This window comes from Piliocolobus tephrosceles, chromosome 18 (genome assembly GCF_002776525.5).
Source record: "Piliocolobus tephrosceles isolate RC106 chromosome 18, ASM277652v3, whole genome shotgun sequence".
Classification (NCBI taxonomy): Eukaryota; Metazoa; Chordata; class Mammalia; order Primates; family Cercopithecidae; genus Piliocolobus; species Piliocolobus tephrosceles.
The window spans coordinates 34140068-34154407 of NC_045451.1; the positions used below are offsets into that span (position 1 = coordinate 34140068).

The 14340-nt window shown below is 50.2% G+C and overlaps 1 protein-coding gene across 4 annotated transcripts in view; it reads left to right on the forward strand.

Annotated features, from left to right (window-relative positions):
- The window catches only part of ZBTB7C (zinc finger and BTB domain containing 7C), a 387122-nt gene that overhangs the window by 270611 nt on the left and 102171 nt on the right, over positions 1-14340 (forward strand). The window contains exon 1 of one of the 4 annotated variants that reach the window (XM_023207588.1): positions 6825-7173. The exons of the other annotated variants lie outside the window; for them this stretch is intronic. The gene's annotated coding sequence lies outside the window, so the exon portion shown is untranslated. Of the gene's footprint in view, positions 1-6824; positions 7174-14340 lie in introns of those variants that run through there. 4 annotated transcript variants of the gene reach the window in all.

A 14340-nucleotide genomic window follows, 5' to 3' on the forward strand; every position in this document is an offset into this window, starting at 1 on the left:
CAACCTCCGCCTCCCAGCTTCAAGGGATTCTTCTGCCTCAGCCTCCCAAGTAGCTGGGATTACAGGCAGGCGCCACCATGTCCTGCTAATTTTCGTATTTTTAGTAAAGACTGGGCTTTCACCATGTTGGCCAGGCTGGTCTCCAACTCCTGACCTAAAGTGATCCGCCTACCTCAGCCTCCCAAAGTGCTAAGATTACAGGCGTGAGCCACCGCTCCTGGCCTAAAGACTATTCAGAACTATTGCATAGGGGTACTCCCACTTGTCCTTGTGATATTCAGAGTTGAGCTGGACTGCAATAGGGGAGAGGGATCCAGGTTCAACACCAAATACAAAGACAAGTACGGATTTATAGTCAAGATGCAGAGGGTGGTGAGTGGATGGAAAATTACCAAGAGGAGACATCAAAGGTAGAGGGATCCTCGCTGAACTGACTTAACAGGATTCTTGCAGAAGGCAGGCCAGCAGGTCAAGATGATTAGATATTAAGGGATGGGGGATTCCTGCTAACCTGACTTAGCAGCATTTTTGTAAAACTGGACTAGGCCGGCCAAAGACAGGGCCCAAGGACAAGAGGGCTCAGAGAAACCTGTCTAAGATTTATTGAAGGAGAGGGTCTTTGTCAGCTCTTCGGGGCTGACAAAGGGATTGTGGGTCATGGTGACAGTTTGTAGCTAATGTAGCCAGACCTCAGCTCTTGGGGCTGCCTAGAGCCTCAGGGATCCTGACTTACACACAGTAAGTGCTAATTTAATATAAAGTGAATTAGTTGTTTGTCCTAGGGTGAGGTTCTTAGTGCATTTTTTTCCCTTAGTTTTCTGTGCATAAATATTTTCTTAAAAACAGAAAGTGTCTTTAGAAGCACAGAATTAAATCTCCCCTGCTTTGGAGGTAAGTGCCAGTGACCCTGCTGGAGGAAGAGAGCACTCTCCTGGGAGGCCAAGGTTCCACTGCAGCAGCTCTACTTGTGCTCCCAGTGTGACCTGGGGCAAGTCTCCTCCCCACCCTCAGCCCCCCTTCCTCACTGTATATGGGAGCTATAATGCTGCTCCTGGCCCCTGAGGGTGGGAAGCAAATGAGGTGAGAGGCTGCTGGAGATGGAAAAGTGGTTTGCCTAAGGATGGGGCTGAATGATCTGGACTCACCCACCTGAGTTCATGGTAGATGTTTATCTGTTTATTATCTTTCCCCTTCTAGAAGAAGGCCAGCTCCATAAGAGTGGAGACCGTGTGGATTGTTCACCACTTTATAGCCAAAGCCTGGAGTAGCGTGGGGCACAGAATAGGTAGTACATGCCTGTGAAGGGAAGGAAGGGAGAGAGGAGTGAAAGGAGGAGGAAGGGAGAAGGAGGTGAATAGGAAGGAAGAGTCAAGAAAGGAGAGAGGGAGGAGTGAAGAAGGAGGGAGGGAGGAAGGAAGATAAGAGGGAATCTGCCTCCCCGAACTAGTGGTGCCACCCCCTTTCCTGCCACTATCCCACCTTGACCAAATTCTGACCAAGCCCTCCTCCTCTGGGATCCATGGTGACAGGCCCAGCCACCCCCAACTCCTCCCCACAAGCCAGGCTTAGCTGAAGCTCCTGCCTGGCACCCTCCCCTCCTCCCACAGTGGGTGCCTGATGGTGTTACCTGATACAGTCTGGGAGGAGGGCGAGGCCCTGGCAGCCCTGGGGCCCTCAGGCTGTGAGCAGAGGGCTGGGACCCTGCACAGCCTACTGTGCAGCCAGCCAGGCTCGGAGCCCTGCCCTGCACCCCAGCCTGGCAGGGTACTTTCCCGCAGAGAGAACAACCCAGCACCTGTGCTTGGCCCACACCTCCTCCTCGGAGGTTCCTGAGGGCCTCGGACAAGCACCGGCTGGTCTCCGAGTGCTCCTAAATGGGAGGCAGGCTCTGCCGGCACCCAGTCCTCCCTCTGGGGCCACAGCTCCTTGCCCTTCTTGCCTTGCAGCCCCTGCAGGACAGGGCAGCCAAAGGCCAGTAAGGCCAAAGGACTCTGTTTCTCTGCATCATCATTATGTTCTGGAAGAAGTGGAGGAGTTTGATGGGGTTTGGCAAATGGCTGATAGGTTCCAAATGGCTGGGTCGCCCCCCTAAAACACAGTAGCAGAAATGTATGTAGCCTTGGCAACTAACAGATTGGGGTAAACTCGGTGACCATATAAAGGGCTGTTAAAGTGTAGCTTAGATTCAGTTCGTGGCTCCCTGTCTGTTCTCGATGCTAAACAGCAATGCATTGTTATTTCAAATTGGCATTTAATACATTTCAATAAAATCTGATCTGTGGATGAAAGTGATAGAGCCATGCCATTACAATCCACAGGTGCTAATATACAAACAGTGGACTTCAGAACGGCGAGGTCATAGCCTGTGATCGGACAGGAAGCCAGAGGGGCCACGAAGGAAGAGGCTTGGCATGGCCCTCCTCCCTTGAGCTGGTTGCATTTTCTTTCAGTTTTCCTCAAAATTCAATTAAACATTTGTTGAGCATCCAAGAAATACAAGGAGGAATGACAGGTGGAGCCTGTTAAATGCGGTGTGAAATCTTCACTCCAGTGAAAGAAAGACTGACCCACTGCCCATGCCACCATGATGCCATAAATATTAGTCTGTCTAGTGTGATGAGATTATGGGTTACTTTTACCCCCTGGTTCACAAATTTTCCCTACAATGGAAGAATTTCATCAAGACAAGATCCAGTCCTTCTGTTTCCCAGATCTAGGATTCTCTCAATAAACACCTGTTCCACACATACCTGCCTGGGGCCAGTGACATACCAGACATGATACAGTAAGAAAAGATGCATGGGTCCTTGCCCTCAAGTAGCCTACATTCTAGTGGGAGGGACCGTCAAATAATAAAATCAATGCAAGCATGAATCCTTTGATCAAGGGTCTGAGCTAGATAATGGGGTACAAGATCCTAATTTAGCTATGTGGTTAGGAAAGCCCTCTCTGAGGAGGTGACATTCCTGCAAGACCCAAAGTTGGGGGAGCATTTCAGCCTGGGAAATTTGCATAAGCCAAGTCCCACAGCAGGAAGGAGAAGGAAGGAGGGGTGCCTGTCTGTGATTGAAGTATGGGGTGCGGGGAGTTTGGTAAGAGAAGGGCCTTGCGGGCTATGGTGAGTAGTATAAAGTGCATGTAAGTGCCCTGTGACAGGACCAGATGGCTGTTTTAAGTGGATTGCTTTGGCAGTTGTGTGGCTTTGGGCCGAAGGAGCAGGACAGGAATGGGGCAGAGAGACCAGTTAGGAGGTGCCTGCAGAAGTCAAGGTGGGAGGGGATAGAGGCTGGGCCAAGGGCAGCAGTGGCAGAGGTGGCAGGAAGAGGGTAGGTTTGAACTCTATTTTAGAGACAGACTCGCTGGTGGATGGTTTGGCTGGGGGCAGGGGTGGGGGCCAGGAAGGAGAGGGAGGCAGCAAGGGTGGCGCTGAGTTTCTGACTTGAGTACCACTCATTCTGTGTCTGCACATCCTCTAGGATGACTTGCTTCAGCACTCTTCCAAAGGGCAACCTCCATCTCAGCCTCCTTCTGCCTAACAATACCCTCGGGTTCAGGAAGAGTCATTTACCCTGCTTGTTCAGAAGGAGAAACTGAGGCATGCATCAGCAAACCACACTGCCCCTTAGGAAACCAATTGTACGAACCAGACAAAGAGCCAGAGCTTGAACCCCAGGGTTGCCTTGGGTCACCAGAATCACAAAGATGGAGTGTGATGTCCAGTTTTATCATATGTCAGGCAGTGTGACCTTAAACAAGTTATAAAACCTCTCTGATCCCCAATTTCCTTATCAGTAAGATGGAGGAAATAACAAGATCTACCTCACTGTGTGGTTGCAAGGAGTGAGGGCAGAGGCCCTCAGTCAGTATTACTCTCTGCAGATCACAGAGCTCATACATGTGTCTGCCTCTTTATGCACATGTGTGCAGACACTCTGTATCTGTGTGTGCTTGTCTGCACAAAGCTGTTTGTGTGCCTACATCACAACCCCAGCCGATGACTAGGCCCTGCTGAGGTTTCAAGTTAAGACAGTAGCATGTTTGCTTATGTGCTTCTGTTTAGCCTTCTGAGCCATGCTTGGTGGTTGAAGTAGGAGCTTGCATCCTCACTGGAACACGAGTGAGTTGTTGAGTTTGGAGCCAGCTGTGAAAGTCAGGGCAGGCTTGCCCTGTGAAGCCAGCGGGCTTCCACGTGCTCTGGCTGACCTGAACTGGGAAGGCGGGGAGCCAGAGGTGGGAGCTGAGAAGGGCTAGGGCTGGAGGAAGGGAGCTGAGGAGGAGGAGGCCAAAGAGGGCCTAGGAAGGAGCCTGGACCCAAAAGGAAATGCACACTCAGATCTGGAGTCTGGTGCACCCAGAGCCCCTTCTGTGGGTGGCTTTGGGAGCCTCCCCCAGCCCCCTCTCCCCACCCACTTCACTGAGACTGCTTTATGTTCCTGTTCCCAGGAGGCAGCTGGCACCGAGGGAGGCTGGAGCTGGTGGGGCGGCGCTCCCCACTTTGTGCCCAGAGCCATTCCAAAGGGTGTGTCCCAGCAGGGCACACACACAGTGATTAGGGGGAGGGAGGAGTGGCATTCACTGTCCACTGCAGGACCCAGCCGGTGGGCTGGACAGCAGCCAGCTCTCCCCAGGCTCTTGGCTGCAATATCATTGGCCCTGGCACCACCCATAGCCTACCCAGACCCTCCTTCCAGTCCAGGGGCTGGAGCCCTGGCTAGGAGGAGCCGCCTGGGGGTAGGCTGGGCTGGGCACCTCAACTCTGCACACCCCTCCCTACAGCTTCCCTCCCACATCCCACTCCAGCTGGGTTTGAAAAGGTGCTCCCATCCTTCCTCCTCTCCAAATCAGGCCCTGCCCTGTACTCTCTCCTTTCAGCCAGAAGCTGTACCCATAAACTGGCTCTACCCCATAGACCCCCTCCTGTCGTCTTAACCACTGAGAGAACCCTCTGAGCCAGGCCAGCTGCTGGCTTTCCTCAGTGACTCCCCCTCTTGCCTCCACTCCCACACCTGACATGCCCTCCTCTCCTACTCCCTGCAGCACCATCTTCCAGGCCAGACAGCCCCACTCCTCCTGGAGCCCTGTCCCTGTGAGCCTGCCTTACTAACTGCTCCGCAAAAGCACTGCCCTGTTCCTTATGCACCCACAGGGTGGTGGATGCACCTTGCCCCCCTGTCCAGTCCGCCTGTGCTTTATCTGCCCCACAAGATGAGAGGCTCTGAGGTTGGCACTGCACTGCACCCACCCCACCTCCACCCAGGCCATTGAGGCAAACCCTTTATGGGCACTCAGCAAACACTTCTGGATTCATACTGATTCCATCCAGGTCATGTGTTGGCACCTTTACCTCCTGAGTCTGGGAGTGGAGTGTGGAGTTATGCTTCATTGGATATTTAACCAGTGCCTTTGTAGACAAAGGGATTTGACTTCTCAGTCTTTGGCTTGGGTGTTCCGGGAGTACCTGGTTTTTGATAAAAAGCTGTGGAGTCATCCAATCTTGGAAACTGTCCACCTGCTCTGATGAAGCACCCCTGCTTCTTCCCTTCAGCACCCAATTCCCTGACCTAGCAGCCTCTTCCCACCACATCCTGGCCGCCCAGCCTCTCTCTCCCCTCACGCATCGGTCCACAGCCCTCTTTACACAGCATGGAGGGTCTGACAGATGAATTCTAGTCCATTGTGGAGACGCCTACTCCCCTGCCTGCAGCGGTGGGTATTTCCAGTTTTAGAGGGAACCACAGAGACAGACCTGACCCTTCCTGCCTTCTTGAAGCAAGTTTGCCTGCCTCTCTGGGGCAGGCTTCCTGCAGGGCCTATCCCAAGAAGGAATAAATCTGTAACATTGGAATTTCAGGTGAGGGGCACCTGTTGGAGGAGACAGTTTTGTCTGAACGATCTTTCTGGGGCTCTGCAAATCATAGCCTCATCCCTAGACCTTCATGGCCAATGTACCTTTGAGATTTACTTCTGGTTTCAGGATGCTTTAAGGCTCATGACCTGCCCAGGAAGAGTGGCAGAGGCCACGGAAGACCAAGCACCTCATTGGACTCCTTTGTTTTGTGTTTGTTTTCCATGACACCGGGGAAAGATAATCAACAGGAAAGATTCGCTCCCCTGGCTCTCCCCCCATTTCTGAGAACAGTCAGCAGAGGTATCAAGGCATTAATGGTTATTTCCTCCAGGTGACCAGTCAGTTCCAGGGTAAAAGAGGCCTGACAGTACCCAGCTGGCCAGAGCCTCCCAGGTGGCAGTTTTCAAGAAGGCTTGAAGGAAAGGTTTGTGTGAGGTTTGAAGGAAAGGCCTGGGAGAGGGTGTTTGGCCACACCTCTGTGATTGGTGGCTGGCCCACCCCGGTGTGGGCTGCTGGAACCTCCAGTTGGCATTTCTGAGTCAGCCTGCGTGATATGTATGTTTGTTCCAGGGGAAGGGGTGTCTGTGGGTCCTACCCACAAGGTCTCATGACCCCCAGCGGAGGAGGGAGCTGCAGTTCTGTGGTTACTTCCTGTACTCCCTCTTTTTTTGTTACTTAAAGGATTGCTATGCAGTGTTTGATTTGGTTAAGTTACACTCACGACCCTGTAAGGAGAAAACATGTAATTCTAGTAATTTTATTGGGCTTAGGTTTCAGGCAAATGGAAATAAAATTGCCTCTAAAAAGACAGACACGCTGAATTGAATAAAACAATAATAATAAAAAGCCTCCCTTGCTTTGAAATAAGTGGTAAGTCATTTTGTGAAGTACTAGAGAAAGGGGGGGGGAACCCACAAAAAACAAAACGGAGGAACCCGGGAGAAAAGAGGGGAAAAGAAAAGCAAGAAAAGCTCCTCCACCGCCCTTGCCTTTATTTCTGCTTTACCTTTTCCAGAGAGCTTAATTTGGTGTCATAAAGTGAAGCGTAAAGCGCGAGTGGTGAGATCGTCCTGTCCTGCGCTTGACAGCACAGGTGAACCAAAGGGGCTCCCGGCCAAATACTTCTGGTTGGAGGGAGGGGAGGGAGTGCTCGCTCAAAACCACTCCTGGAATGGCTTAACTCGCCCAGCACGAATCAATGACAACCTCCCGCCGGCTGCGGCAGGCTCCCCCGAGCAGCGCGGCCGCGTGGATTCCCAGCCTGGGACCCTGGCGGCGCTCAGGACACTGCCCGGGCACCAGCGCGGCGTCCCCTGGGCGGCCAGGTGGGTCTGCGTCGGCCTCGGACTGCCTCGAGGCTGGGATCGGGGCTCTGGGGAGCCCAGCGGCCGGGCCGTGGGGAGGGGGTGGGGAGGAAGCCCTTCCGGGCGGCCGGGAGAGCTCGGGCGCTGCGGGCATTCTCGCTGCACGCTGCGGGGACCCTGTGGCCGGGTGGCCGCGGGGCGGCTCCGGCTGGCGCGGGTGGCGGCGTCCGCAAGGCGTTCAAACCCCCGCCTCGCCGGAGTTCCTGCGGGACGTGGGGCTGCGCACCTCCCCCGAAATAGGAGAGAGGATCTGGAACTCTGCAGAGAGCAACTCTCGCCGCTGCCCCATTACCGCTGGTCCACGCCAGCGGGCTCCTTTGGGGCGAGGGGCCAGCGGAAGGAACGTAAGGGCACTCGAGAGGGAGTTGCGGGTGTACATTGGTAGTTTAAATTGTCTCCCCCAAGAATGCTTGGTTCTCCCGAGCGTCAGATGAAAAACTTGGGGGCGCCTGGGAGGGGGGACAAAAACCATGGCAACTTGGCTAAAGTCGAGGTCCGGCGATACGGGTAGAAATTAAAGGAGCGATTGGCAGAAGTCCAGCTCGGCGCGCGGCGGGAGTCCTGTCAGGTCCCTGGGCTTGAATCGCGGGCTGAACTGGGTGGGTGGGGGGCCTTTCCCTGAGCGCCAACCTGGGGGTGAGTGGATGGGGAGCACTCCCACCCGAGCAGGCGAGTCGAGCTGGAAGGCGAGTCTTCCAGCTCCGGAGGCGGCCCGGTGTGGGTGGCGCATAAGGACTGACCCGGTGCGTCCCTACTCCCGCGGGCCCCCGGGCCCGCGTCACCCTCTGGAGCGCCTGAGTTCCGGCAGGCGGGCGCAGCGGCCGCAGGGCTGGCCTGGGAAGAACGATGGAGAGAGCTTCCCCCATCCCAGCACCCACAGCTCCCGCCGCCCACCCTGCGGGTAGCATCGAGCGTCGTCTGGTGCGCCACTCCGGGCTCTGTGGTGAGGGCTCCAGGGTCGTTCCTTTCTGTTCCTGGCTTCCGTTGTCCCGGCTGTGTGCTGACAGGCGGGTAGGCAGCGGGCGGCTGCCCTCTTTCTTTTAATAGCTGGTACCCAGCTCCACGCAGAAGGAAGCCCCACTCCAGCGACTTACTGGTCGTGTAGTGGTAGACCACTTCCAGTTCTTCTAAATGCAGAATTTTGAAAATGGAAAGGAAGTGATTGAAACAAGCGGGCAGTTTCTCCAGATGAGATGAAGATTTTTTTGGAAGGGGGAGGGGCGCGCTGGCTTGGAGGTGGTAAAGGCTCTGCCAGGTTCAAGTTTCAGCTCCACTCCCCCTGTCCCCCTTCTTTCACCCAGTTAAATCCTCTCTGGGCTTAGAAAGGTTCAGGAACCCCCACTGGGTGAAACTCTAGGAAACGAAAGTAGCCCCAGTGCTGTCCTCCCCCTTAAGGCACAACCTGGGCTGCATAGACAAAGAACCCACTCTCCCAAAAAAGACTCATATTAGGTCACATCAGATATGAATCATTAACCGCACTTTGCAGATGGGGAAACTGAGGCTTAAATGGATGAAGTACATTGTCCAGGTAGTAGCAGAGGCAGGATTCAAAGCCGCTCATTGTACCCCACATGTTTTAGAATCTTACACTTTAATTGGGAGACAGGAATCACCCTTCTATAATTATAGTACAACAGAAAATAGTATGTGTTACATTTAATATTAACTTTTTTTGAATGTCATTATCTTTCCAAACAATCAGTCATTTATTCAACACTGTTGTATTGTTTACTGTATGTGTCCAGGTACCATGCTAAGTGCTGGGCATACATCAGTAAGTGAAATCACACTGGATCTCTGGCCTCTGTCAATGGGAATAGTAGTAGTAATAGTGCAACCCTCAAAGGGTTGGATGAAGTGAGATGGAGCCCGGGAAGGAGCCTGGGAAGCATTGCTGCTGAGAAGCAGCAGCAGGAGGCCTGGATGTAGAGGAGGAGAGGGAGAAGGAAGGAGAGGAAGGAGTAGGGAAGTTAAAATGACTGGAGTCTCCATGCTGCAGTTACCAGGACTTGTTCCTGGTTCAAGGGAATGCAGTGGAGTGCACACAGCACAGTCAGCCTCTGCCCCAAGTGCCCAGGAAGCCGTTTGAGCCCCTGCTGTTCAGATTATTCATTTAGGGTTTACAGTTGTGGGTTTCAAAGAGTCTGCACTTTTGCCACATGCCAGCTGGAGATGACAAGAAGCAGCTCAAACAGTTTCTGAGAGGACTGGCATCTCTTTGGATCAGTGCTGGCCAGACTGAGAACTGTCCCAGGGTGTCATCCTCCTGATGCATCTGCCTACTTCCTGGTGGCCAGGATGGCATTTTCATAGGACTCGAATTCAGCTTCAAGCGCCTGCCCTTAACCTTGTCCACATTCACAGGACTTGTTGGTAGCAAAGCCAAGACTAGAACCCAAGTCTCTAGACCATACATGGTTCACAGAGCAGCTCACCTTGGCCTTCTGGAGCGGTTTTAGGACTCAGCTGAAAGACCCTTCATCCACTTACATCTCCACTTACAATGCCATTTCCTGAGAATCCTGTCCTCCTTCGTTTTAGCTGACCAGACATATCTGTCCTAATAGAATGGTGTTGGATGGATGTTTGAGACAGAGCAGCCATAAATAATCTGGGGCGTTTGGCCTGTTAACTCTCCTTCCATCCTGAATGGTGTAATAGGTGTAAGATAACTACCTCTAAAATTAACTATCACTTTTGTGAGGAAGGTGAACTGATAAATCTTGCCTTGAAGCTATTACCCATCTGAGTGATGCTCTGGGACTTTCCTTCCCCAGAATTGTTACCGACTCTTGCTAGAAGAATAGTTTGTTTCTTCTTCTTTTTCTTAAAAAAAAAAAAAAAAAAAAAAAAAATCCTGGGTTTGAGGTCGCAAGATCATATTGCATACTACCTTGATGTCGTCTGCCAGAATAAAGGCATTTTCCCCCAATATTGAGATTATCAGCTTGATAAGGGCAGTGAGCACCCGGCTGGCTGTCCTAGTGTTTACAGCAATTACACAGGTGTATAATTGCATGGGGATGTTTGTTTGCTCAGCCCTTGCTCAGCCAGGCAGCCCTACAGGTTGGGCCGGGGAGAGAGCTGTTCAGTTTATTTTCCTTTGGCTGGGAACTGTGGAGATGAATAGAGGGAGGGGAATCGGGTTGAGAGATTGTTGCCAAGAGCAATTTGGAGTCTCCTTCATATTAGTCAGAGATTGTGTTTTTCCTTTCTAAAGCCGCCTGTTTCATAGTAACTTCCATGGAGGATTTCTTTTCCATCTTGTGTGTATGTGCTTGTTAGTTTTTGTTTGATTTTTAACTTACTGCACTTCTCATGACTTAGCAAAAAAAAAAAAAAAAAAATAGCGTGGGGAATGGGTGATGAAACAGGCCCTTTATATCATGCATTCTGCATGTTATTGCCTAATAAATTTGAATACTGATAGACCCTGAGGTATCATGATGGAGTGAAATGAGTAATTCCTTTGAAAGGAGAGTTTATCTTCAGTGGATGACTTTCAAAATTGCAGCATAATTTCACTTTCCCGCTGTACATCTTGATCCTGTGTTTAGATAAATAGGAATGCTTGCTCTCTTCTGTCATTTTCCCTTTTGTTCCATTTGGAAGGCCCCCTCCATGTAGGCCTTGCTTGGAAGGGGATCAGCTAGAGTGGGCCTCACTCCACCTCATCCTCACCCATGCACCTCCCTCCTCTATGCCGGAGGCCAGCTAGTGAGAAGGAGGCTCCCCCTGTGGGTTAAGAGCTGCCCCCCAATGGTGGCTTGGCTTGTGTGTGCATGGAGCACAGAACAGGAAAGCATGCATGACCACAGGCTGCCCCTCCTAGGCCAGGAACCCCAGAGCAAGCTGTAATTCATCAGTCAATAACTGAGTCCATCCACTGAACAAATTGAGTGGAGCAACTCTGAGACTCCAAACTTGAAAAATTACCTAATAATGTGGTACACGATCTATGTCGGCTTTTCCAAATTAGATGCAAACCAGATGCAAATGTACATGTGACCCTCCCAAATGATATCATATAACTGGACTTGGCCTTCAGGAAAATCTGTGCTGCCTACACATATGCGTTGTACACGTACATGCAGGGCTATTGCTTTCTTGGCTGTGGATTCTGGCTGACAATTCTGTTCAGTTGTTTCTGGAGACAACAGTTTGGTCTATTGGTTTTTCTGGAGCCACTGGAAGAGGTCACTGGAGAGATGACAGTGGTCTCAGCTCCTGTTGACACTTGCCATCCATAAGCCCTAGGGAAATCTAGCAGAGACTGCGTCTGTTAAATAGAACCTAAGCAATAGAAACTTTTCTAATGCTTGTTTTGTTTCTGTTTTTCTTAATAAAACAGTAAATAAGATTTATTGAAATGTAATTCACGTGGCATATAATCTACCCATTCAAAGTGTAAATTCAATGGTTTTTAGCATATTTGCAGGGCTGTGTAACCATTACCATTATGAGTTTTATAATATTTGATTACTCCAAAGGAAATACTGTACCCATTAGCAGTCGCTGCCCATTTCACCCCAATCCCCTGTCCTGGGTTACCAATAATCTACCTTTTGTCTCTGTAGATCTGCCTATTCTGCACCTTTCATATAAATAAAATCAGATAATATGTGGTCTTTTGTGACTAGTGTCTTTCAACTAACCTACCACTTTTGAGTCATTAGCTTTGTAGCATGCATTAGTACTTCATTTCTCTTTATTGCTGAATATTCCTTGTGTGGATATACCATATTTCATTTACCCATTCCTAATGATATTTACCCATCATGGGTAAATCCATTTACCCATGATGGATATTTAGGTTGTTTCCATATTTGGCTTTTGTAAATAATGCTGTTTTGAACAATCATTTGCAAGTTTTTGTGTGGACCCAGATTTTCATTTCTTTGGGGTATATACCTAGGAGTGGAATTGCTGGTTCATATACTAACTGGATAGTTACCCTTTGGGAAACTACCAGAATGTTTTCTTACAGTGGCCATACCATTTTACATTCCCACCAGCAGGTATGTATGTGATGGTTCCAGTTTCTCCATATCCTCACCAAGACTTGTTGATAATATGGCCTTTTTATTGTAGCCATCCTATTTTTAAGGGTTTATATGCTCAAGGGAACAGTAGCCAGGAAATATTCTGGGATCAGCTCAGTCATGCTTGCTTTCTATAGGTATAGTGAGAGCCATTCAGACCTCTTGAGCATCCTGCATACCCTGGTGTTTCCTTTGCATGTCCCGGAGCTCTATACTGAGCTTTCCCTCTATGTTCCTAGAAGACATTGGCTTTGTATGGCTGGGTACTCTATTTCATGCTGATATTTCAGCTCCACAATGAAATCATTTTATCCTAGTTTTATGCCTATGGGACCGACCAGGATAACTAACTCTTAACAAAGACAAACTAGGAACTCACCTAGTTTGTAGACTACCAAATATTTAAAATTTTTTTTTTAAAAATTATCTTTTCATTAGAACATCCTAAGTCCTGGTCATTAGCCATTCTATGGCATCATATTCAGTGTAGCCAAACCTGAAGACCATAAATGAATCCCAGTGCTTCCTGGAAGTTATTGTAGTGGAGTTTGGCTTGTATGGCCCAAGAGCAGCCTGGACTACACTCTGCTGTGAATGGACTCTTCACCATCAAATAGTGCTTAGTCCCTTAGTCCAGCAGTTTCTAAACCTGATTACATGTTGCAATCACCTATAAAGTCTTTTGAAAGATTACAGGCGAGGCACCATAGCCCACGCCTGTAATCCCAGCACTTTGGGACGTGGAGACAGGCGGATCACTTGAGGTCAGGAGTTTGAGACCTGCCTGACCTACATGGTGAAACCCTCTCTCTACTAAAAATCCACAAATTAGCCAGGTGTGGTGGTGAGCACCTGTAATCCCAGCTACTAGGGAGGTGGAGGCAGGAAAATCGCTTGAACCCAGGAGGTGGGTGTTGCAGTGAGCTAAGATGGGACCACTGCACTCCAGCCTCCGTGACAGAGCAAGACTCCATCTCAAAAAAATAAAAAATAAATAAAACATTATAGATACCCATGCCTACCCAAGAAGTACTGAAGTTGAATCTCGAGGGAGGCCACCACGTGCCTGCAGGTGATTGTGGTGAAGTCTGAGAACACTTTTTAACCTCTCTGTGCCTCAGTTTCCTGACTTGAAATGGGGAGTTGGATGGATTATGCTGGTGTTCTCCACAGGGATTCACACAGCTGGCTAAAGCACAACAGATCTGCATGGGTCTGGGTCCGCACAAAATTTTATTTATAAAAGAGGGCTTCTGCTGCTGAAAATGATTTAGAGAGCCCTTCAGCTTTGACCATGCTGAGTGTTGAGGACAATTTTCCCAACTTCTCAGAGGAGCAGAGTCGTATAAATGGCTGTTACTTGGTAAGACAGTCACACTCTTCAAGGGCAAGGACCAGATCACCCATGTTGTTGCCCTGGCTAGCTGTGTGCACAACTGTGATATAGTAGGATTGACCTAGCATCACTTTCTTCTCCCTTCCCACTCAGGGTCATCCCTGCCCACTTCCCTTGAAGCCCCCAGCGCTTTGCTCCTTTTCTTCTTTTCTTCTATTATTATTTCTAATAGCAGCCCAGAATGTCATTCATTCATTCAACCAACATCTCCCAAACACCTCCTGTAAATGATAAAGTGACTGAAGCTCCATTTCTGTCCTCAAATAATGCACCAGCACATTTTAAGCAGAGAAGCAGCCTGAGGTTAATCTCTAGAGGTTCAATTTCAGGGCTCCTTGATTGGGATGAAGGAGAATTTTAGAGAGGCCTGCATTCACAGCACGTAGGTAAGGCGACTCCACCCCAACCCTGTCTGCAAGCTCTTTTCCTTCACCCTCCCCTACTGGGGCTCTGCCATCAGCAGGCTGCTCAGAAAATGCTTCTGTCATCCCTGGTCTCAGCCAGAGACCGCCCTCCTCCTCAACTCCCACCTGCTAGGGAGCAGGCAGGCAGAGGAGGGAAAGGGAGGGCCGGTTTATTCGGAGATCTGAGCTCCACGCGCCAGCCCTTGGCTTCCACCCCGTAACACTGACTGGACAATTCACAGGACAGCTGTGCTGTAAGGACTGAAATAATCACAGTTTATTA